The 25,473-nt window shown below is 42.7% G+C and overlaps 1 protein-coding gene across 7 annotated transcripts in view; it reads left to right on the top strand.

Moving 5' to 3' along the window:
• The window catches only part of foxp1b (forkhead box P1b), a 131,587-nt gene that overhangs the window by 17,271 nt on the left and 88,843 nt on the right, over positions 1 to 25,473 (top strand). For 5 of the 7 annotated variants that reach the window (XM_062463561.1, XM_062463578.1, XM_062463536.1 and 2 more), the window contains exon 3: positions 23,340 to 23,406. The gene's annotated coding sequence lies outside the window, so the exon portion shown is untranslated. Of the gene's footprint in view, positions 1 to 9,146; positions 9,187 to 23,339; positions 23,407 to 25,473 lie in introns of all 7 variants that reach the window. The other 2 variants (XM_062463544.1, XM_062463552.1) reach the window with 2 other exon arrangements.

The following is a 25,473-nucleotide window of genomic DNA, read 5'->3' as shown; positions in this document are numbered from 1 at the left end:
GGCGGGTGCTGGGGGGCCCTGTGCAGGCAGCCAGGCAGGCCAGGTCATGTTGTGTGAGAGGCGGGGGCTGGGCCCAGACTGACCCCAGCACAGCTCACTCAGCATGGCTTCCTCTCCAGCCTCTAGTCCTGAGATCAAGGTTAGCACAGGTCACTGGGAAGGGGAGTGGGAAGCATTAAGTGTGTGTGCGTCCATGTGTGTGGCTGTGCGTGGGTGTGAGTTTGTCCTGCCAGGAAGGGAAGGGATGTCAGCGGTGTGTAAATCCCAGTAATTACACTCTATGCCGTAGTTGCTGTGTAATTATCAGTGCCGTCACCCTGTTATACAGTACTCCTCTCACTGAAAGCTACTCTTGAGTGTTTACTGTTTACTGGATTTGCCCCACTATCTGGTCGTGTAACAGACAGACTTGTACCACATCATAGATCAGGCGGCGTTGGCCATGTTTCACACAAGCACCTACACGTCTCCGTGCACGTCAACTCTAACAATGCTGCTCCCGGTCTGTGTGTGACAGCAGAGGGTGAGGTAAGCATTTCACCAAGTCTGGTGAAAAGGTGAGCCACGCTGACGCCTGCTCTCTGCTGTCGTGTCTGTACTAGTCCGCCAAACTTTCAAAGGCAGCTCTTTTACGAGCGCCTCACAGCCTCGGTGGCGTGGACACCAGGACCTAAACTCAGGAGAACCTGCCACATAAAAACACATCTGTTAGGAGTGTGCAAAGTGATAAAACAGCCAGTCTCCAGGCAGTATTGTGTTAATACACAGGAAGATAAACGCAGGCACCCCTTAGCAACTGTGTTGAGGGAAAAAAATATGTTTGCATCCGTAACTTTGCACTGTCTCTATGAAATTAGTTTTCACGCACTTGAAAATGTGATCATTTTATTGGCAATTATCTTTTGATGTCATTCTCAGGGTTACTGACTTCTCTCTTTGAAACTCACTACAAAGTACAGTGACTTTTTAATGACATTTTGTCTTGCGCATGTTTGCCAGTTCTTCTCAGAACCAGAATCAGATACAGTTGAGAAAATTATGATTGGGGAACTTTATTGGGTTTACCTTGGATAGAGCTGTAGTCTCAACAACAGCTCATAACAATGATCTAGACACAGAATAAGGGAACAGTTCCAGTTCTAAAGAGTCAGAACCCAGAATTTGTGTACATGCTCAGGTCATAGATGAGTTGTGAGTGATTATACTGTGTTAGGCCTCAAGAGAAAATGCAGAGGTGAGAGGGAAGTGTTTAATTACACTGGTCAGTTCTAGTGTTTCCACAGCAGCTGACCCAGAAAGAGAGGACTAAATGTAAGCTACTGTGGACACTCCTCCTCTTCTACTCCTCATGGCATGGCCATGTAGCTCTTGAGGAGGAGCAGAACATGCTTGGTGCTACCATATACCTGCTCCACTTCCTGAACAGTTTGGGTTCCTTAAGCCTTCTTAGTTGTTAATATTGGCTTGAATCTTCCACAGACATACAGAAAGAAATCAGACTCTATATGGGCTTATGATGTGTATCAGATGCCTTCAAAGGAGACCACATGTACTATCCTGTAAAGTGTGCCATTTTGACAGTATGTGCCAATGTCTCTCTGATGTGGGTTATTGGTCGGTGAACAAAGTGGCAGTGCAGAGTGTGTTCCGACCATGGCCAACATCTGTTGTGTACCTCAACCAAGTGGTATTACAGAGTGCAATCAGTTCATAACAGAAATCTTCAAAGTTGATTTATTTACCACAGCTGTCTATTGACTCTCAACACGTGTTATATCTCTGCTATGTTAAGAAGAAAGCCCCAATTGGTGAGTCATAACGCATGTTATTACAGCATTATTAAAAGGCAAAAGCCATAGAGGAATTTTTCTTGCTTAGAATAACTGGAGCATAGATTGGTAAAAAGCAGATAATATATGTGTGAGATTGATCAGTGAGTAGCGACCCCATTATCTCCTGAGATGTTAATTACACTGTGCTCAGCTTGCATGTCAAAAGCCAGATAATTGAAGAAGGTAAAAGATGTGCCACATTTTATTTATGCTTACACTTTGAGCTGGCGGCATATATACCTCCCTCGCTCACTCTCCTCTCTCTTCTCCCTTTTTAGCTCCCATTTATTTATTGTCCAGTAATATTAGACTGTCAAAGAGGATCACTTTGCAGAGGTATTATTCACAATCATCACCTCTGTGAGATGCCTTTGTGTGTGTGGGTCCTCTCAGGTTGCTGCTGAGCTGACTGTGTCCCTGGGAGTCTGGGCCCGTGAGCTGGTGGGTCAGTACCAGAATGCAGTACAGGGACCATTCACAAGCTTACTGCTCAGTTGTAACACATCCCAAAGTCAAGATAGATGTTGAAGAGGTATCATTCAAATGAACGCTGCCGTCCTCAAGATAAGCAGCATTTCACTGAGCAAAGCCGCAAAGCAGTGTGGGGGTTTCCTGTTGATGGCTATTCAAGTGTTCCCATTTCAGATGGTCTGGTTTGAGACAGCCATACATGGATCAACACAAGCATGGAGTGTGGTCAGGCAGAAGGTGGAGAGCTTTGTTTGTCAGGGCCTTACTGACTTCCTCTTGTTTTCTACATAGTTCAAATACACTGACGTGAGAGATTGTGAATGCCAATTGAAAGTTATTAAAATAGTCCCTTTTATTTCAATATTTGTAGTATAACTTCCCTGCATAAACCACACTCACCCCATTGCTTTGACTCTATAACAAATATTACCCTACGAAGGTAACTTGCTTCAAACTCCCAAAAGTATATTTATTTGTCACATAGACTTCTGGTACTTAGAAGTGCATAGCCTATTTCAACAGTCTTTCCTGTGGTGTATGCAGTGTTCTACTCAGGTGTGTGCACACGACAAACAGAAACACTAACTTGTGCTCTTTCAGAGACCAGCGCGTGTACTCCACATCCTCCAACTGACCCGATGCATCATCCAACCCTCAGAGACTGCCAACCAATGCCACTGTACATGCTTTCTGCGTAACAGCTGAATGCACTATTCATAGAGCGTCTATCTTGATTGAATGTCCATCATTGCTCTTTTCAGAATATGATACATGTATAAATAAAGTACATCACTGACGCATGAGAGCACCACCTTTGCACTTTGTCAGCATTTTGGAATTTCCCTGTTGTGGCCACGTAATGTGATTGGCGTGGAGCTGAAGGTGTTCTTCTCTGATGCTGCTGTCGCTCTCTGCTCCCCCTATTGTGTTGTCATGGTGACAGGGGGTGGAGGGTGGTGGAGCTGTGGGGCTGGCCCTGGGGGGGGGAGTGGCCTAGCAGTGGTCATCCACCTCAGGGCTGTTGGACAGATGCTGCCTGTGTATGATTTAGTGCATCACCTGGTGGACAGTGTTAGGAATGTTCACATCACCTGGTGGACAGTGTTAGGAATGTTCACATCACCTGGTGGACAGTGTTAGGAATGTTCACATCACCTGGTGGACAGTGTTAGGAATGTTCACATCACCTGGTGGACAGTGTTAGGAATGTTCACATCACCTGGTGGACAGTGTTAGGAATGCTCACATCACCTGGTGGACAGTGTTAGGAATGCTCACATTAGAGGGGAGCAGTATAGGGGAAACCAGAGGAGCATCACTGAGACCAGAATACAGAACTCTTGCTCTACAACAGAGGGCTCACTCCCGACACCGCTATCGAGCGCAATGGCCTGGACTACACCAGATGTTCTGACTTTCAAGTGTTAGGCTTTACCGTCCGTCCAGTGAGGAAATGACACAGAGTATAGAAGAGGATCCCTTCCCCAACAAGAGACCCAGGCCTGACCACAGGTCAATTCTGTCTCTGACATCCCTCTGGAGAGGGCATGGGGTCAGGAGAGGAGAGGGCCTTATACACCTCCACACACTTTAGTCGTTCTTTTAACAACTGAAATAGGTCAAACCGACAGCAACGAGCTAAAGCCCTCAACACGTTCCCATTGAAACCCATGCACGATATACATCCAGTGCCTGTTGTTTTGTTAGTCAACAGAGAAAGACCTTTGAAATGCAGTGGGCAGTATTTCTCTGTCGCAGTGCGGCCTTATCTGTGTTGAGGTCTGTACTTTAATGGGCTTTATTGATCTAAACAACATCAGGGGTTGCGGTGATGTTATTAAGGTAGAGATAACTTCAGTGTAATTCCACTCAAACAATATATTAGCGTTTTATTGGTCTAAATAACTTTGCCTTTTAGACAGTAATGCACCAGTAAGTCACCCAGGCTCTTTATGTCTTCAGGATCTTAATAAAGCATTTCCTTTGGACATCCTGCTGTGGAGAGAGTGAAAAACGACAGGTTAAAAGGCATGCTGGGAAGTTTCCATGCTATCAACATAAATTATCTCTTTTGAATACATAAATACGCTGTGCGCGGAGCTGAGAATGGCGTGTATGCAGTTGTGCGTACAGCACATGCATGTAGGCCATGCTCATGTGTGTTAGTTTGTGATTAGTAGAGTCATAGGCCTCTATACATTCTCCAATTCATGCTTGTCAATGTTGGAATATTGATTGATTACAATGGTAGTTTGTTCATGGAGGAAGTCCATAGCGTACTGATTTAATAATTACATTGAAACTATTGTGCTTTTAGCAGATATTAAAGATAATCAGAATACAACTTAGGAGTATTGTTAATTTTAGTTATCGATTAAATGGCTCAGTAGTTCACTACAAACTTTTTAAAGGACAGTTGCAATATTTCTCATTTCAAGGGCACACTATATCCAATATTTATAGGAAATAACGATCCCATTTATCTAGAAGCATATTTTCAGGGGAATTTTAATTTGCAGCTATTTAAAGCCTGGGTTTTGGTAATGAATTATTTTGTCATCTTGCCTCTGATGAGATTCATCTTTAATAACTGTAACAATTATTTTATTAAAAAGAGAAGCCATGCATTATGGCTATCTTGCCAAGGTCTCGGGCTGGAAAGAATTCTCATTAAGAGCTTTATATTACCCCGTAGTGCTTTCATTTGGATGTCCCGCTGAAATTACATTACGTGTCAACAATGCTTGTGTTAAAAGTAAGCAGTCATATTTACAGAGGCCAGCTTTTTTCATTCACAGGCTGACACTTGGGAGATGTATTTAAAGAGATACCAACGCTCTATGTCTGATTAAAGTCATTTTAATAGGAAAACTCTCCTAAAATGTTGACTTTTAATATAAAGTGAGGAATAGAGTTTTCTTCCTTTGGCCTAGATATAAATCTAATTTAAAAAGTCTTGTGTAAGTTTTGATTGTTTAGGATTGCTTCATGAATAATTTTCTTAGACAAAAAACTTCCTGCCCCATAGATTTATGTTCTGTCCAAGCTGAATATTTTTTGTCTCTTTATGATGGATCAATCCATGCGTTATCAATCAAAATCCCTGTCTTTTGATGTCACTGCAGTTGCTGTGCTCCTCTTGCTAATGGCTTCAGGCCAGTGTTAATGACATGGTTGTAATTGTTTGTCAGTCTGGTAATGTGTGATTTCCTATCACCATGTGATGTTGGACGTACTTACAATAAAGAAGGGGTCTTGTCGGAAAGACGAAGTGTGGTGATTTGTCACCAGCCAAATGTCTTCACTCTCATCCATTCTCATTTTGATGTGGTTAACAACCAATTCAGACAGACAGCATGTGTGTGTCTTACACCATAATGTCTTTGTGATCTAGAGTATCTCTGAGAAAACAGGAAGCTTAGAAGTAAACTGGTCTATTTTTTTGTGTACACACATGAAACAAGTTTGTCCCAGACGACAGCCGTTTGCTGTCGCTGTTTGAGGGAAAACGGCTCCTTGGGGAATGACAACTTGGTTGTCTGGTGGGCCTTTTAGATGCAGGCTTTGTGACAAGTGACACAGGCACAGATTAACTGAGCAATCTTGCATAGTTCTCATATGGCACTTGAGTGTATTCATAATGGTTAGGTGACGCTTCCTATCTGAAACTGTTGTATATGGGATTGAACATAGCTTTGGATAAAAGCGTTTGCATATGAACACACTGGAGAGCTCTGTTCAGTAAAGAAAGACGGAAGTGAAATTGCCATGGGCTTTAGGTGGAATTATCGCTTCCTTAAAATGGTCATTAGTAGCAAGAACATTTCAACATTTTAAGAAAACACAAAGTATTTACAAATGTAACGGGTGTTCTGATTCCTTACAGTTGTGTATGTACAGTTACAATCCACCACAGTACATGCACCGTATAATACTTTCACTTTGTCTTTCACTCCATTCTTGTGGTGACTGTGTGCATGGCCTGCCTTTCTCTTTGACCTGCTTCCAGATTGTTTATATGAAAGAGGCTAGATTCCTTCAATCCAATACTGTACGTTCAACCAGCCAAACAAAAGGAAGGTGTGATGAACTTATCTCCGGAGGGAGCTACTTATTGTCACAATTGCCCTTCTGTCTTCTGCCCCCCCCCCCTCCCCCCATATCACTTCATGTCTTCATTGGTTATTCTCAGTCTGTTTGTGCACACATGGGTAGTGTAATCAGCTAAATGTAGCTGCTGCTTTCTTATTATTACCTGGGTGCTTAACACTGATTTTTTCCCCTTCAAGGACAAATGGTATAAGAGACGGCTGATCCTGTGTGAGGTCCCTGAGCTCTCAGTGAGCAGCAGATCCCTTTTCAGCGCCAGCTGTTCTCTCAGATACACCGGGCAGCACTGAAATTCTCTTAATATAATTCTGGGAGGCTCAGGAGAATAGCGCAAAACAAGCGTGCCAGCGAGGGGAGCGCTGAATTCTTTATCAGCGGGCCTCGACTGGCTGAGTTAGTGGGCAGCGCTCTCATTCATGAGCAGATGTTCAGTGCAGTTACACTCTGCAGTTAATGTGAACTTACTGGCCTCTCTGCCATCGGCTGCAAGGACGTTGGCAGCGACCTGGCATCTGAGAATTACTCCTGTTAAAAAGTGCAGGCCGGGAAAGGGTTGCCCTGGCCTTTTTTAGCCACTTCCCAGCCCAGGAGCTGGAGCCCAAGCAGGGGAAGCCACTGACAGCCCATCCGTCTTTGAGCAGACAGTGATGAAACACTGGCCACTGTTTGCTGGGGGAATAGCAGGGAAATTTCCTGAAGACAATTTCCACAAGTTTACCATTAATATCTACACACTGAACATGAAACCACACTACTTGGCAGGAGATCGAATCTGCATGAAAGGTTAGAACAGTAAGGGGAAAAGCCCCTGTTAATAACAAGCTGGTAGGTGGGATGTTTGTTTCAATACCCTTGAAAGAGAAAATTCATTGGATGTCGGCAGCTGGGAGGAGGTAACGGCGGAGCCCTGGTTGGTCCATGGTTGAGGCCAGCTGGTGCTGCGGTCAGCCTGGTGAGGCTGGATCCTCTCCTCAGCCTGGTGCTGCTGGCATCTGTCGACCAAAGCCTCTCATACTAGCTTTGATGTGGCTCTACAGATCTGTAATACTTTCCTACAAACTAAGCAGTCTCATTAAAGGATTATGTAAAGGCCTATTAACTTATCATGGATGTGTACGTGACTGAGTGTTTAGTAGGTAACATTCTGTTCCCCATGGGTGAAGTGTGAAAGTCATCGCAGTAAAGTTCTGGATGTGGGACTTTAATAGTGGGAATAACAAGCACTTGTTTCTAATGCACATGTCTCATTCTCACTTTCTAATTGGTCGTTTTCAGGTTGGGTTTATGAGAGCAAAACTAATTAGTGTTTCTAAATTCAGCAGAAAAAAAAGTCAGTTGGGTTGATTGTTCTGGTTTCCTCTCCAGTGTTAGGCACTCAACAATAAAATAAGACTCTAATCATTTTTGAACTGCTTGTATTTTTAAACTCGGTTGAATGTCACTCCTGGTCTCTTGGCATTTTGTTTGGCAAGATCAGGGAACAAGTGGTTGCCCTCTCGACGTGTTCTCTTTGTGAGTCGTGGGAAGTTTAGGATGGGGCCGGTGGAAAAAACAATGCGTTGTGTTTTAGGTGGGGTTGTTTCTGCTTTGATTGGGAACGTCCTGCTGACAGGCGCAGCCTGGTGAGTTTACAGTAGCTCTGACATTCCCCGTAACGTTATTCAGAGCTGTGCAGCTGCAGCAAGCCCTCAGGAAGCCCAGCACAGGCCCACATGGCCCACTGGCGGCCCACGGAGTGGAGACAGAGCCCTGTTTGACTTGGCACACCGTCCCTTCGCCGGTGGAACTTCTGCTCTCTCTGCAGAAACGCCAGTGGCGGGTGCTTTGGCAGGGCGGCGGTGATTCCAGGGACAGGATGGGCTTTTTCCACCTCTCCTCCCTTTCAGGAAACACATTTAGCCTTTTTTTTTTTCTCCCGTGTTTTAAAGAGGAGGGAGAGAGTTAAGGTGGAGGTCCAGTCAGACGGGTGGTGGGCCAGAGTGACAGGAGTCTGCCACCAGGGGTTGGTGGAATCTGTGGCGTTTATTTGACATGGAGTGTGGGGTGCTTAGAGCAAGCTATTTCAGAGTCCTCAAAGCTCTCTTCTGGGGGTTTCATTCATACTGAATAAAAAAACTTTATAGGTCATTTTAACATGCTGTAAAACTTACACTATTTTTATTTTTCCATCCACACCTTTGGGATTTGTCTTCAGAGGGCAGTAATTAAGGAGTACTGAATCTAGGGTTAGGGAGGAACAGTGTTTAAATGCAATTAGAGCAACGCTCGAATCAATTTGAACTCAATTACAGTATTCTGAATGTGCCATTATTTGTTTAATCAAGGGAATTCTCGTTTGAGATGCTAAATATGTATCCAAATATATTTAAAACACAGGAAGAAAAATAATCTCTGTGGAACCTAAATAATGCTGGTTTAATGAAGGATTGTTTGAAAGTGACCTTCGTTGCTTGCCTCCCCTCCCTCTCTCTTGCATACTCGCACATACACACACGCACACATACAAAGAGTTAACACAGCCTTGGGATTGCATTATAGTCTGCTTGTAAATACTATTTTGCAATTCTGGAGGCAGGCTCAATAGGATGCTTCCCTTTTATTAGTCATTGATTTGCGTTGAGCAAGTATCTGCATTATTTCTATTTCTTCATTTCTAACTAACGACCCTCCTCTTGTCCTCTATCCTGCTCCCTCCCTGCCTTCCTACCTGTTGTGATGACCTGCTTTAACCAGCAGACTCCAGTGGTGCCATTCTGTGGAGCCTGGGATTCAAGTAAGTGTTCTCTGACAGCAGTAGGTAGCACCACAGATTGGCCTTTAGACAGCCTGCATACTGGCCTTTAGACAGCCTGCATACTGGCCTTTAGACAGCCTGCATACTGGCCTTTAGACAGCCTGCATACTGACAATCCTCTCATTAGGTTTGTCAAGATTTACAATTATCATACCAGGACTCAAAATTGTATTTATACGCTCACAAACATATTCTTTTGATAAATGTATCTATGTCTTTACACAATATTGCATGGTCAATTGTTCTTAGTATTGAACTGCTTTAATGCTTCTCTCAATTGCATCTGCTCTTTTGTATTTGCTCTACATGAAACTAAAATGTGGGCTGTAATACCTGTACATTATTGATAGGAGCAAGAGATCAGTCACACAGGCAGAAACCACAACACCAGCGTGGTGGATTCCAAGCCTAAAGCAGAACATTAGCAGGTCTTATGCAGCTTCATGTCTGCATCCTTCTACCATCTCCTCAGCCATTGACTGTCTGTGTGGTGTATAAACACATCCAAAACAAACAATGACCCTGAACAGACAGCACACTACAAAACAATTTTAAAGCCTGGAGTGTAGTGTAAACACAAAATGTCTGACCTTCACACAGGAAAGGCTTCACCTTAAATGCAGTGTATGTGTTTTGGACAATTTGACCTTGGAAAGCCATGTTGGGGCATGCATTCAGCTTTTTAGTTATTCATTTACTCAAGATATTGGTCATGTTTTATTCTATGATCATATGATCCTTATAAATGAAACAGGCTCTCAATACTGTCTTTAGCCTTGGAATAAAGACATTATATTGCATTAAAGTGGTCCTGTTCCCATATTGATATATGTAGGGTGAGAGGTGTAGCACGCTTAGTTGGAGTACTGTGAAGAAATATCTACAGGTTGACAATGTAAACGTGTGTGTGTTTCTGTTCAGGGGGGATTCTGGGGGGCTACGAACTCCCCCTTTATACAGGCCAGCTGTGGAATGATCAAATAGTGTCTCTAATTAATGCTCTGGTGTTCATCCATGTAGAATTCTCCTTGGAATGATAACAACCTGTGACAATTCTAAGCTGGGATCATGTGGCAAGCCAACATGTTGTTCACATCCATGTCATAGTGAGGCTAATGAAGGCCAGACTGATCCTTGGATGTGAGCCTTAAACAAATTATCCCCTCTTTGAATATTAGGTCCTCACTACATTGCTCTGTTCCTACGTTTTCTGCCAGGACATTGCAGTATGTGTTCCCTGCAGATTGGAGGTGTCTGGTTCCACTATCAGAAACTAGATTATTATCAGCGTTTAATCGGTACATTTTTTTTGTCAGGCGTGAGGAACCTGGTTCATGACTATCTTTTCCAGTTTTGTGTGCTTGCAAAACAGTTTGATCGTGAGTGGAAATGTTGAGTGTGTTGTCATTTGACAATGTAAATGAGCTATCTAAATGTTTTCCCCACCCTCTGAAGAGAGATAGTATTTACATAACCAGTTGGGTATTTGATATTTATGGAAATTAAAGGTTTGCCTCATTTTCCAATTTGTGTTTTTTGATTGCTTGTGGATCAGAGAAGCAAATGTCATTTTGGTGTTGTAAACATTTAACAAAACTACAATAGTGCCATAACAAAAAAAAGCTCAGAAGTAGTAGGTTTTAAAGACAAAACGCAATGAAAATGGAAATGGTAATCTTTTGCTTGTAAATAAATCCCACATTTGCAATTACCAGACACTTTTGAATATTGATTTGAGAAAAGACGACATGAAATGAAGCACTTAGGATTGTTCGAAACCCAGAGCTTTTGTAACCTTGTCACTTATAGATACTTCTTATTGCCTCTTAAGTGCTGGTCTTTCCTTTTATAAAATGGTGATGAGAAACAGTGTAATTTGGTTTTTGCTGATATGGCATGTGTACCTCACAGATGAACTGTGTGACGGAACTAGCAGTGGTCATCTTTGATGTACTTAGGCTGGCAATATAAGTCTGAAATGTCCTGTGTTCTAGCACTTTTTTTCAAAGCACTCTCAAAGTGCTTAAAAAGCTCATAAATGGAACACAGTGACGAAATGACCCTTGATGGAGATTTGATTTACAGTGTAAAAGTTTTCTCTCAACAGGCGCTTTAGAAGAAGTAATAGATTTTCAATATTCATATGAAAATGTAGATGAGTTCATAGAAGAAGCTGTTATGAATGTGCCATGCATGTTCACTAAACATATTCATCCTGAAGGCATTGCTGCATTATCAAGGGAAATTAATGGGCTGTCAGTCGGTGTGTGACGTAGCGGCGCTCCCACTCTACTCCATGACCCTCCTGACTCTGGCCTCGGCCTTGTTTGCAGCGCGGGCTGTTTGTAAACACGAGGCAGGGATGAGCAGCGCTGCTCTGGTCGTGTCTGGCTCGCAGACATGTACGACACAATGTGACAAGCAACAGATGTGTCACGCAGCCTGGAATCAAAGGGCCCATCCAGCGTGGCGCGTGCCATCAGACATGGCTCCTGTGAAGAGAAGCGCTGCTGGCAGACGAGGCGAGGCGGTGGCAGGACGGCTCCCAGCGTCCTGTCGGAGGGAGGACAGGCCTGTTCTGAGGCCTCTCTGACACTCCCAGTCCCTCTGACATCTGCCGCCCGCACTGGGGCTCTCATCACATGTACACGCTGGATTCAAAGAGCCTCATATCAAGCTTGTGAGTTTGGGTCTCAGCGAGACAACAGCCACAGGGAATGGCCTCCTCATTCGAAGATGTATAAGCACTACAAAATAGGATCCTTTGTTAACATTTAAAAAGATGTGGTTGTCAGTATTGTTAGGGCTGTGCTTAGTGGGTCATAGGAATGGAGCATCCAGTTTTGTGGAAGTGAGTTTTAAAGTTGTATTTAAACTAAGGTCAGACAGGTTAAGGAAGAGAGAGGACTCCAGAGACTAAATACACACTTAAACCATCCATGCACTGTAGTACTGTAACGACTTTACTGTATGCAAAACAATTGTTCTGTTTGACTACAACTGTAAATTTGCAACAAACGTTAGCGATACAGGGACCATGATAACCTGCACAGTTTAATCTGCTCACAGCCACTGCCTCGGAAGCAAATTGTGTGGGTCTGTGTTCCTGAGGGGGTGGAACAGGAATACTATCCTGACCTGAACAAGTGAATGGATGAAGTTAAAGAGACAAATGCCTGACTGATCACCTGTCACTCTGCATCTGTTTACCTCTTCACTACTATGATGCTCTTCATTCATGTGTGGAACATTTCCCTTGACTCCACTGTCACCTGTGAGGATGTTATGTCCCCCGCTACTTTCCATTATCACGTAGGGGGAAGTTTTTCTCTGATAATAATCACATCTAGCAACACGACTATGTAAAAAAGGCATTATCTGCCTTTCCAATTTGGTTAAGTTGTTGAACGTGGGTGATCCCCACATCCAGCTTAGTGTATGTGACAGAGAACACACAGAGAAGAAAGTTGTCAGATTACAGGGATAATGTATTTGTTGAGAAAGTATTCATAAAAAAAGCACATTTTAAATCTAATTTCCACTGTCCAGAGAGGGCCCAGATGTCAAGTACTCCACCTGCCATCATTTTGTATTCAACCCATGTTCACGTTTACTGTATGGAAATGGGAATGGAATATCTAGATGTAAAATGTGCTCATTTACTATTCAAATGTTACAAAACAATCGGATGCTACATGCCTGTCAGTATTTGCATAGAATACTGTTTGTGACAATGGAACAAAGATGACCTGGCGAAGAAAGCGATTGAGAGTCTCTGCCAGTTGGAGGCACATTTATATTATAGTTATATTATCAGGTAGCTTTTATAAGTAACACATTTCATCTGAAAAACAAATGATAGTATAATCATTACCATACACTATATTACCAAAAGGGACTACTTCCAGATTTATCCCATTTATCCTGAGTATTGTTCAAGGTCTACCTCATGAGGAGAGTTAGGTCAATTCTCAAGTGCATCAACAAAAATGATTGTTGGGTTCCAGTGTAGAAGTTTGTTTGAAGACTCTTACACCAAATATGCTGACAGGCCTCTCCCTTTCCTCTGTCAGGAGGGAGGGAGGGAGGGAGGGAGGGAGGGAGGGAGGGAGGGAGGGAGGGAGGGAGGAGAGAGGACATAACCCAGCGTGATTTGACAGGGTTAAACATTGGAAACGATTGCAAGCTATGACATTTGTAGCGAGTATTAAAGCCAACTGTAATGAGGTGAAACCAGCTATTTTTAATTCTATAGGCTACACTGTAACACTAATTAATAATTCATGTAAGGGTGTTGCTGCTGGACCCTTTTTACTTGTGTTTAAATTTAGCCATTGTCCTTGTCCGGCAGTGTGATTAATGGGTTATCAGGTATATACGGAACCATGAGATATCTCTTCATCTGTCATTAAACTGCACATGGAAATTAGTAATATTTTAAATCAGTTTCTGTTGAGGCAGAAAAAAAGGCACTAAGATACCAACAGCCAAGTATGTACAGTGGGTATGACTGACCCAGTACTGGGTGTAAAATATTATTGTATTACTTCTAACATTAGCTTTCTGTACACTGCTTACTTAGATATTAGAGTAAGTGATGGTGGGATCTGTTCATATGTTGTATAATAAGCGGACAGTATGTGTTTTTAGACATGCCATAAGGTTGTAGGCTGTATTACCAGAACCGAGAAAGAAAGAGTAGAGAAAGATGAAGAGAAAGAGGCCTTCAGTTAGCAGTTGTCCAGTGACCCAGAGATTGGCTAGCCTGTCAAATGAAGATTACGCTTTCATTTCTACATCTAATCCCAGTAAATCTCTCACAGAAGAACTTGGGGAAAACAGAGTTTCTTCCTAGAGCAGGGCTTTAGAGCTTGTGTCTTCTTTATCTCTGCATGTACATCTCAGTGGACACAACACCCTGTTGTTTTCAATTGCTCTGGTCAGTCCTGGGGAACATGTCTGGATTACTGATCTCAAACAGACGTTGAAATTGCAACATTTGAGCCTTTTCGAGTTGCCATAGTAGTACCTTGTGGTGTGATAACATTCCAAGTGAACTAACACCACAGCACTTGGCTATTCATTCATAAAGTAAAGCTATAAGAAGCGCTAGCCTATTACTCAGTATGCATATGGGAGTCAGGTGGCTGAGCGGTTAGGGAAGCGGGCTAGTAATCAGAAGGTTGCCAGTTCGATTCCCGGCCGTGCCAAATTATGTTGTGTCCTTGGGCAAGGCACTTCACCCGACTTGCCTCGGGGGGAATGTCCCTGTACTTACTGTAAGTCGCTCTGGATAAGAGCGTCTGCTAAAATTACTAAATGTAAATGTAAATGCATATACCCATAGTAAATGTGCTGTAGTGTGATTGGGCCATTTAAATAACCACACATAATACCGCTGAATGTCTCTTGGTTTCCCTTTCAACATAGCTGATCATTCTTTTTATTGAATTATTAATTTATATGTGCTGAATTATTGAATTAAGTTAATTTCTGATCAGATTAATATTAACACTTGCTGAAATATTAATGATCAATGTGAAAAGCAATGAACTTACAGATCTATTAATGTAGTCCTAAACAGACCCAGGGGGAGGTGGTCGCAAGTCAAGTGTACAGGAACTGTCTGACCTCAAACTACTTATCTTTTTGCTAAGTTTTTTCTCTTTATTTCACCAATTGGTGATGAAGTACTCTTTGGAGGCTTAAGTCTTTGCTTTGTGTTTGGCCTTTGAGTTACCCCAAGGGATTGGACCAACATTTGTATGTGCAGTACAGTATATCACCTTAGTAGTCACCTGTCTGCAGCAGGGTTCAGAAAAGAACTCAACTGTGGTGAGGGAAGTTGCAGAGAAGTGTCTCTCGGACCAGCTCAGGTCTGCTCTATGTCTGTCCCACTTTCACCTCCCTGAGACCCCATGAACGGGTTTTAACCTCTCCCCTAACCCCTCCTCTCCTCTCCCCTTTTTGAAAGTCAGTGGGAAAACTAAATAGATCCAGACTTGGTTGTGAATGTGAAAATCTAATATCTCAAATGTAGGATAAAAATGGTTCCGAATAGTTTTTCTTGTGCAAGCAAAGATTTTCAACTAGTGGCTTAAAAATGTTATGCATGATCTCTCACCGGTTTTGATTAATATACTTTTAAGATTAGTCATATTCAGCAAAGATTTGATCAATGCTGTACATCATTCGTTTTATTCTTAAAATTGTCCAATTGTATTCCAGAAATGCGAAAATCACTCAAAAATAAACCATAATGATATGCACCTTTCAAATATGATTACATTAACAATGTTTTAAATGTTAATGCCAGTTGAGGGCATAATAGAGAATACATGAAAGACTCACTATTTAAAATCTGATAGCCAGGGAGAAGCAAATTATTTCAAATATTTGATATTTAAATTATTTTCAAATGAACAGAGACATGAGCAGAGCAAAGGCGAGTAGTTTCCCCTAGTGAGACTCCAGGCGCCTGTTTCCTTGGTGTGTTTCTGGCTCATTAATGTTCGAAGCAAGTGAGAGAACCAGCACATACTCTCTAACCCAGAGCAGTGTGAGAGAGACCCCGGGCCCGACGCATGCATGCACACAGAAGTCCCTCTGCCGTTTCAAGTCCACTGGCTCTTTCAGGAAGGGATGGCCGCTGAGCTGTCCTGATTAAAATGACAATAGTCTAATTAACTCGACCTCTGTGTCAGTGCACAAAACGGCTGCTGGCCTGCAAGTTCCTGTTTGAAAACCCTTTGTCTTCACGCCGTCCAAAAAAAAGACATTTTTCAGCAAACGCCTCAACCCCTTCGTATGAGATTTGCTAATGGCAATTATTTTTTATAAGCTAATTAAATCTAGGCAAAGTTTCTCATTTTTTTCTTCACTGTGGAATCCTTTAGGGAGTCGGCATTTAGGGGATAGCATTACAAGCACCTCGAAGCGCTGTTAGTCATTTAGAATATTATATACGATTATAAAATGCTCTGTTTGTACTCAACCAGATTTTATTTCAAACATGGTTAATTACACCCTTGCATCTGAGCATCCAGACTGCAGTAGCCTCCTTCCTCTAGTGGCCTTCTTCCTGTAGTGGCCTTCTTCCTGTAGTGGCCTCGTCCTCTGCCTTAGTGGACAGAGAGCATTTTGATAAAGACAGGCCAGAGATTGGAGATTTAAACAAAGGAAACCATTTTATAGCAAACTTAAACATTTAAATATGGATAACATTTCCACTTTCATGCTTCACAACAGACACATTTGAAAGTAGGATTTAGCTCATGACCTCCGATATGTTGTCATTATTTAATACTCTCATCTAAAGGGAGACAGAGAGAAAAAGAAACAACAAAAAAACTTTAATGACTGAACTGGAGACTGCTTTTTGTTCTATTATCCTTCTGCTCGTGATTAAGGTCTATAGGGAGATAATTACGCTTTAGTCTTGAGTTAATGAAACGAAAACTTCTCTTTTCTTTTGAAAGGAAGGGCAGATCTTTTGTGCCACTATCTGCAGACATCTCCCACCCTTGACAGGGCACATTGAGGATTGGTTCTGTTTTAGGGCTGAAGCCCCCTCATCGCCTGTCAGTCTGGAGCCGATACGAGAGATCTCTCACTGAGGCCAGCATCTACGGGCTCTGTCTCAGCAGCGCCAGTGTCTAGTGGCAGCACCGCGCTCTGCTCTGTGTTCAAGGTACACTGGAACGCAGCAAATGAAAACCTCCCAACGGGTCATGAGGGATGGAAGCTGAAAGCAATCAAAAGGACTGGACAAATCTCAATTTCAGCAACCAAGTGCATTACAGAACCTTTAAGCACCACATGCTTTTAATAGCCAGATACCTGACTTACATGCGGTACTGTGTCTGTAGCCGCCTTGTGTTCTGTGTTTTTTATTTATTTCTGACCTTTGACTGTTGCACGTTGTTGAGAAAAGTGTGTTTTACTTAAAATGAATAATTAGTGTGATTATTATCTTTTGAACACACCCCCACATTGTGAAAATGAAACAAATACACCCGTACCTTGGCAGAGTAGTCATAATGTATCCTCTGGCTTCACAGTTTATTCTCCTTTCGTCAACTGTGTTTATAAAACGCCTTTGCAATGTAGTGATGTGCAAAAACTTAGCAAGGGGAATTGCATTTTGTAATGTAATACTTTTCTAAGCCTCTAGTTAGTAGAAGCAGTATGTCATAAAATAAGAAATGTCGAGCGAAGAGGAGGGGGTAGTGTTACTAAGGTGTTAATTGAGCGAATATTATGCCATTCTAAAGTGCCTAAAGTCCAGATGCCCTCTGAGACATCCCTTGATATGAATGAATGTGCAGACCGGCCATTGTTTGATATTTCTGCACCGTGTAGCACGAGTGGTGGCTGGAGAGCACATATACTAACTGTCCTTGTGGAAGTTCACATCTGGTCTGTGGAGCTTGTGCGACTGTGGGCCCGTCCCTCCTCCCCCGACACTACTCTCACATTTCATCATCTGTTCTCCAGCACTGGGGCGCTCTGGCACAAGTTGGCCGCTCTGGATCCATCTGTTGTTATTATTTTCCACTGATAATTGGCTTGAACAATGGAATGCCTGTCCCCCTGCCTTTGAAACCCTACACCCTGTTTATTTTCCAGAGGTCTCATTTCTGCTCTTGCTGCCTCTCTCTCTCTCTCTCTCTCTCTCTCTCTCTCTCTCTCTCTCTCTCTCTCTCTCTCTCTCTCTCTCTCTCTCTCTCTCTCTCTCTCTCTCTCTCTCTCTCTCTCTCTCTCTCTCTCTCTCTCTCTCTCTCTCTCACTTTCTCGTTCTCTCTCTTTCTCTCTTTCTCGCTCTGTCTTTCTCTCTCTCTCGCTGTCTGTCTGTCTGTCTCACCCTCTATCTCCCTCTCTGTCTGTCCTCCTCTTTCTGCCCTCCTCCCTCTCTCCCCCACCTCCCCTCCTCTCCTCTTCCCTACCCCTCCTCCTTGTCTCTCCCCCATACACCCACACCAGCCTGGTGTCTGGCCCCCTCTCTTCCATCCATTTCTCCCCCTGCTCTGTTTGAGAGGTGCTTGCATGAAAATGACATCTTTGACTGGGCGCATCAGTATGTGTCACTCAGCATCTAAAACTGGGCTCCTTCAGGGCTCAGCTCCTGTTCTCTTTGGTTCACTTGAAGTTTTAGTCATGACGCCTGGCAGATCCAGGCAGCCTCTCCACTCCAGGAGTCTCGCACCGGCGTGAGTTTCTGCATTCATATCCCGAAGAGGGGGATAGAGAGACAAAGAGGGAATGAAAGAAAGAAGGAAAGAGAGAAAGAACGTGGAACTAGAATAAACTAAGAAGTGGACAGGGTTATTGTGTCAGTTTAGTCCCGGTAAAGGTAGTTTAGACTTTTCCTCTCCACCCGCTAGAAGGTCTCACAGTCAAATATTATCTACACACCCATTAGAAATGCAGCAATGTTTAATTTTCTGAATTGTTATAAGTCAACCTTTCCACAAAAAAAGCATTTGCCTTGAGTAGAGTTTGGTGGGGTGTTTTTCAATGTTCAATGGTTGAACATTATTTTTTTTATTTTTTTTTATGTTGGAAAACAATAAAAACATAAGTCTCAGACTTTGTTCATAATCTTTTTTTGTATTATTTAACTTTGCAACAAACTTTGAGCACTCTTTTCCCTTGAAGATAAAGACAGTGTTTGTATTGGCTCTGGCTGGTGTGACCACTGTGTTGTTCATTTGTTCTGCTTGTGCTGCTTGTTCTTGTCTAATTAAAGGCGCTCAGGACAGGTAGGGCTCTCAGCAGGCGGCTGGTCTGGACCAGTCCTTCATTTGCTGAGTGTTTGTGTTTATGCAAAGGGGCCTCTTCCTGCATATTTAATCTAGAGCAAGGCACTGGCTTTTGTTGTGTTTAGACCACATACCTCCAGTCCCAGGAAACACTGCAGTCAGAACTCCTGCTCTCTCACACACACAACCAGCTAGCAGCACTACTTCTCCTGGTACTCCTATCACTGACAGCTTCTTTTTTTCTTTGAGAAGTGGATTATAAATACTATCGTTAATCCTGAAGTGGAATCTGCATGAATGTTTCATTAATGCAATGAAAGCTTGTTCATGGGTAAGTCAGTAAAGATTTTAATTGTGTTTTTCCCCTCCTCCTCTCCTTGCCTTTTATGGGACGGTGCTGGATATGTGTGTGTGCTGTAGGTGTGTTAGTAAGTGCTGGACGGTGCCGGTCAGGGTTCAGTAGGCAGACATGTCCCACTGAGGAGCAGAAGTTACTATTGGAGATAAATGGTTTTAAACCGCTTCAATCTTACCGTTCACATAGTAGAGAGCATTGTGTGAACTTCCTCTATTTTGTTTGTAGGTGTGTGTTCTGTGTGTGCATGTATGTATGTGTGTGTCTGTATGTTAAGTCCGTGCTGCTGTTCTGTGTTTCCGTCCAGTAGGGTTGAGGGTGATGGTAAGTGTTGAATGTGCTGTGAGGGGTGAGGGTTTCAGTTGCTCCCCCACTCATTTCACTCGCTTTTCCTCCGTCTTTGTCCGGGGAAATGGAATCTGTGGGTTATTGATATTAATAGCACACAGGATCTGTGGCGGAGTTGTGAGGAGGAGCAGGGCACAGCAGGGACTTGGTGGAGTGGAAATGTGATATTGAAGAAGAGAATTGACAGCCCTCATGGTTGACGGGGTGGAAAGGAATTGGTCATAAGAGTAGCATTGCATAATGTGGCTGTAGGTTGGCCCTTTGTGCCGTAAGACGTGCCGTGTGTGTATGTGTGTGTGAGTGTGTCTGTCTGTGTGTAGAATGTCCCGTTGTAGTTTCTTGTGAGTGAGACAGTGTGCAACTCTCGGGTCAAACAGTTCTCTTCTCTGTTGTCCCAGCTGTGACTTCTCAATAGACTTGAACAAAATGACATTCGTTTTTCAGTTTGCTTTTTCAGTTTATTTTGTGCATCAGTAGATAAGAATTTTTATTGTGGATTTCTAGACGCATCCAAAAGAAGGGTATGCTGTGATAAAAGAGCTGTTAACATTTAAATAGTGTAAAGAAATGTGCTGCCTTGTTTGTTTTGGGTTCAGAGTGAAATTCCACTTCCTTGGTATTAAGGCGGTAAAGCTCTCAGTGTGTACTCTGTGTACTTTGTTCTCAGCTCAGCAAAACGTGAGGGCAGGTCCAACGAATCTCGGGGATCAGACAGGCTGACATTCAGCAGACTGCACTGTTGCCTATTCAGCTTAGAAAAAAGAAAAACACGTCTCCAAAGGGTTGGAGAAAAGTTGGTTTTAATTGGTGGGTTTTCAGCCTGTTTGCGTGTCAGAAAGTGCTGTTGTTTACAGTCTATGTGGGTGTGCAATATAATGCCAGAATCCTGCCAATCGTGTTGAAAGAGAAAATACACTTGATTTTTGAGGGCCGTTTTTACGAGACCTAGTTATGTTTTCATTGAATCAGTCTGTTTTAATAAAGCATGAGAAGAAGAAAAAGAAGGAGAGTGCAGTCGGCCCTCAGTGTATCACGTGTAAACAGCTGCATTTGTTTCAGAATGACTCATGCCTTTGTTTTTCCTGTATTTTAGAACACAGACAGTGACTTGGAAAATCTCAAGCACACACCCTAAAGCAAACACCAATGGCCTGTGTGTAGATATCACTAACTGCTCTGCCTATCCTGTTGTACGCCCATTTTATTCTTTGACTAAACTCTCCACTATCCATTTACAGAAAGGGACTAACGCAGAGACAATGCTGCATCTAATACTATCTAGTTTATGCAATGATAAATAGACACGTCTATGTGACTGTCTAGCGTCACTAAGTGATCGAAACAGACTGGGTGGGATTTAAAGACTGAGACAACTCTGGCATGTCCTATTGACAGTCATTGAGTTGAGCATTAATTAATATGGTAATGACGTGTGAAAGTTCATTAACGACCCACCACAAAAGTAGCCACAGATACAGTATTAAGTATGCTCAGAGTAATTAATGGAATAACTTTACTTTGTGGTAAATATTCATGGGCTCTTCTTTCTGTCAGTTGTGCGTGAGGAGGGTAGAGAGCCTGTCCATTAGAGGGGCTGAAGAGCCACACAGAGTGGATGTGGGCCTTTTGTTGGGATTGGGTGCGTTTCTCTGGAGGGGTATTAATTCATATTTTGAACATGCTATCTAGCAACAAAGCCGGAGGCGCTGATAACATACCTCGGACATGAGAGCATATTGTAAAGCAGTGACCTCCTCACGAATAGGAGGTCCACTTCATAGTTTTACACAGAGCATGAAATGAGTCTTTGTTCAAACGCAAATACAGTCATTTCACTCAAATAGTCCAAAGCTAAAGTGAAAACCAGAAATAATCATTTCCATAGTGTTGCTCGGTGTCATCATGATTCAAAGCTCATGATTCTCATAGAAAACTCTGGTGTGTTTGGATAATAATGTATAATTCTTGTAGCTCACCCTTTTATCCAAAGTTACAGTATGTCTTACCATAAAAAAAACATGAAGCATCACACCAACTCCATGGTCATAAACCCTAGATACACAGTTGATGCTGCTGGCTTGCAACTGCTTCTCCAGATGTCAACATATGTTATATGTGCTCTCTCCCCACCCTCCTCACACAACACACTGGCTTTTCAACACTTTCTGCACAGCACAGGAAGATGCACCTCCATTCCCTTTGTCTTTCGAAATTGTTGCATTCTGATTCATGTTCTTAGCCTGGCCCTCTGACTGTGCATGCACATAAACCACCTAGGTGGGTAATTATCTCACCTATGACTTTCTCTGTTCCCCCAAATCTCAATGTGGGAGTGTGTGATGGGCTCTGCTCCCCCAACTGAGCAAAGCAGCGTGAGCTTGTTTATCCACACCCTGCGCTCTCTGCTCCCCCACTGCTCTAAATGCCAGTAATACAACCACGTGCAGTTGGAAATTGAGACAATTATCTATTTAGGTATTACAAGATGCACATTATATCGCGGAGAGAATAAACCCACAGCTGCTATTATAGTTCTGTTGTTGTCTTTTTTTCCCCCCCAACATCTTTTTTTCCATCGTTAAAGTGATGGAACATTTATCTAAATGGATGTTATGCATTGGGTAAACTCATTTAGTTCCCAAGGCCTTTTCAGGTGATAGGGATTAATGATGTTTAGTAGTTTAAAACAAAAAATATCTGTCATTTGTCGCCACTCTCTATTGATGTACGATGGTATTGATGATATGTTAATTGAAGTGTAATGAATCTGAATAATAGAGGTGTGTGGGAACAGTCAATTTTGGGTAATAATTCGACCCGCAAAAGGGGTTCAGAGTAAGTTTAATGTTGACTTTTCAAAAAGGGCATTTAACAGATAATTAATGATGAAATTGGGCAACATGTGCTCATGTGTTTTATCTACCCATAGGCTGCTTTAGATAAACACTTCAGACCTGCGTAAAAGCCCGGCCTCAGTTTTGACTGGCAAATGTAAACGGCACAAAAGAACAGTGTGGGAGAGTAGGTCTTTTTTCATATTTGGATATGCTTTAATGCTTTTATTCAAATGCTCAGGAGATATTGCCCCATAGTCACTTTTCAGTTTACCATAAAAATAAGATTTTTTTTCTTCCTATTTTTCATTCTTTTTCTGTTGTGGGGTTGAGTGCTCGTATTGCGGTGCTGGCAGCATTCTGAGCAGTGTCCGCTCCCAGGGGAGGCCTGGTGAGGATGGGACAGGTGTGCTCGCCACTAGGCAGAGCCCTCTCTAACTGGACTCTCAGAATGAAATATAACAATGTGTTTTTGTTTAGCAAATGCAATATCCATGTTCATTAAACAGTTCCATTGTTCTGTTTTATTGACTGCTTTTATTGAATGGCTGCTCTTATCATATAGAGTGACATGTAAAGATGTGGTTTACAGTGAGCGTATACTGTTGGTAGGTGAAGTGTGTATTATTCCTGTATCTGGGAACAGTTACAGGTGAAGCTACCCACAGAGCGTTTGCTGCTTCCTTGTGGAATTGGCTGACGCCGTGATAATTTGCCAGAAAATGTGGATCCTACCAATATTTGTTTTTTTTGCAATGCAGTTGAAATGCTTCGTTTTTTAATAGGTTAAGGGCAGTAGTGGCATTCTCTAACTCCCCTTGTCTCTGTCTACAGGGCTAAGAGGCTGAAGTCACAACGCTGGAACTGAAGATTGCTTTAAAGAAGCAAGTCCTTGTAGAAGGTAAACATGCGATTATTCATTTGTGTACTTTCTCAATGTGAAGTTGAATGTTGTATTGAATCAGCTTAATGGATAACTGAATCTTGTCTAGTTTCCCTGTTGGTTTCCTCCTAGGTAAAATAGATGGGTGCAGTCTGATAAATGAATAATCCAAAACATAAAGTGGCATGTAATGGCAATACTGTAATGCGCCTCTTACTGCTGCATGCTGCAGATGTACATTACTATATAATAACACTGTGTCCTAAGACAGTGACCTTTCAGCGGACTTCTGCCTGTAGTGAAATCAGACATGACAAGGCGCACATAATAGCAGTGTGTACGTTTCAGACAAGTTTGCTTTAGAAATACGTACATGGACATACAGTTCATGTGGATGGCTCCCTTGTGCGCCATTCTACTCAAGTTTCTTGGGAACGCAATTTCTGTTCTCTCTGACTCTAGAAGGATTAGGAGACATTGCGTGGAATCAGTTAGTAGGATTTTCCCTGATTATTTGGACCGACACACGTGTTTACTCTCGGAGAGCACACCAATCTGTTCCCTCTTCACCGATTCAGGCTCTCTGGCACTTTTGATGGATCATTGTGCGTTCTCCTCACACCCCTCTCCGTATCACCGAGCGTTGGGGCCCAGGATGAGAGCATCCCGGCTGTGGAGATCCAGTGGGGCGGAGCGAGGGTGTTAACACGTCAGGAGCTGTGGGCTTCAGAGAAGCAGCGCGTCTGTGTTCTGTCTCTCACAGCCCAGCAGAGCAGACAGTGACGGCCTTCACTATCACAGCCCTGAGCTTGTGGCTGAAGACATTGGTTACCAGAGAGACTGTAAACCACCGTCAGCCCTTTTAATTTCTTGTTGTGACTTGAAGAGAGGTATTCCTCTCTCAGTAAAGGCCCACACAGTCTTTAGTGTCGCCTTGAGTTGTCCACACAGCGAGTCTCCGTTCTCTTGTGGTCGTGTTTGGAAACCTGACCTAAGGGGCATCGTTTTGTGTGTGCTCTGTAAAGGAGAGTTATTGGGAAAGGCAATAGGGTCAGTTACAGCTGGAGCTGTTCCTTTGCATCCGGTCAGAAGGCCACTGAGCGGGATCATTTATTTGTGTGATCTGAATAAAAAGGGGGTACATGGTGTCAGAGAAGCTTGTTTGTTTACTGTCTGGACTCAGCATCTCTGCTCGGTCATCCTCCTTACTGCTTGTCGTTTTTAATTCATCAAATCATCTTAACGTTTCGAAAGCAGAGACTGGGAGACAGAGGGCAGACACCACGTATTATTTATCCTGAGTGCATTCTCAGCATAGTCTCAGAAAGCAACGTTTCTCCTGGCCCTCAGCCGCCTATTCCAGATGTAAGATCAGCCTGAAATCTTACAGACGATTGTGTAATTAACGTTAATGTGCCAAAATCATCCTAATTATTAACACAACTTTCCAATGCGATTTTGATTGCATCGCTAATGCTGAAATCCCTGTGGCAGCTTATAGGATTAACATGCTTCAGTCTTTAAAGCCATTTTGAAGTGCAATAGACTTTAATACGGTAGGGCTGCTCTTGCTATTCACAAATGAGACACGTAACTTTACGTGTGTTTCTGTGTGTGTATGTGCCTGTGTACATGCATTTGAATAAGCATATGTGTGCATACACATGCTCTTCTTTTCATTATTTGTTTGGGGATTACGAATTAAAGCCGTCAGACAAAGGGGCTGATTATGCTGAAGATGGCTCTTGGCCAGATTGTTCAGTAAGAAGGATGGCAAACTCCTGCTTGATAGTGATATGTGCAGAACATGCTCCTTGCACATTTTCTAGTTAATGTCCCTCATTTTGGTCATATTATATAAAACTAAACTGATAAACGTGCGTTCCATGATTCTTTTAGAAGCCCACATTGGTCTTGTTTCTGTGGGTGGCTTTTGCATTCTCTTGTCTCCTTGAACTTGAATTGAATTCAAATTTGAATTTCATGACCCTTTATAACAGAGGGAAGTACATATCAACAAACAGTTTCTTGCTTATTTTTCATCATAGTGTTTATTAGAATGCCTCTGAAGATCAGAGACTAGAT

The sequence above is a fragment of the Osmerus eperlanus genome, chromosome 1 (assembly GCF_963692335.1).
Source record: "Osmerus eperlanus chromosome 1, fOsmEpe2.1, whole genome shotgun sequence".
Lineage (NCBI taxonomy): Eukaryota > Metazoa > Chordata > Actinopteri > Osmeriformes > Osmeridae > Osmerus > Osmerus eperlanus.
This window is presented reverse-complemented; position numbering and strand designations above follow the sequence as displayed.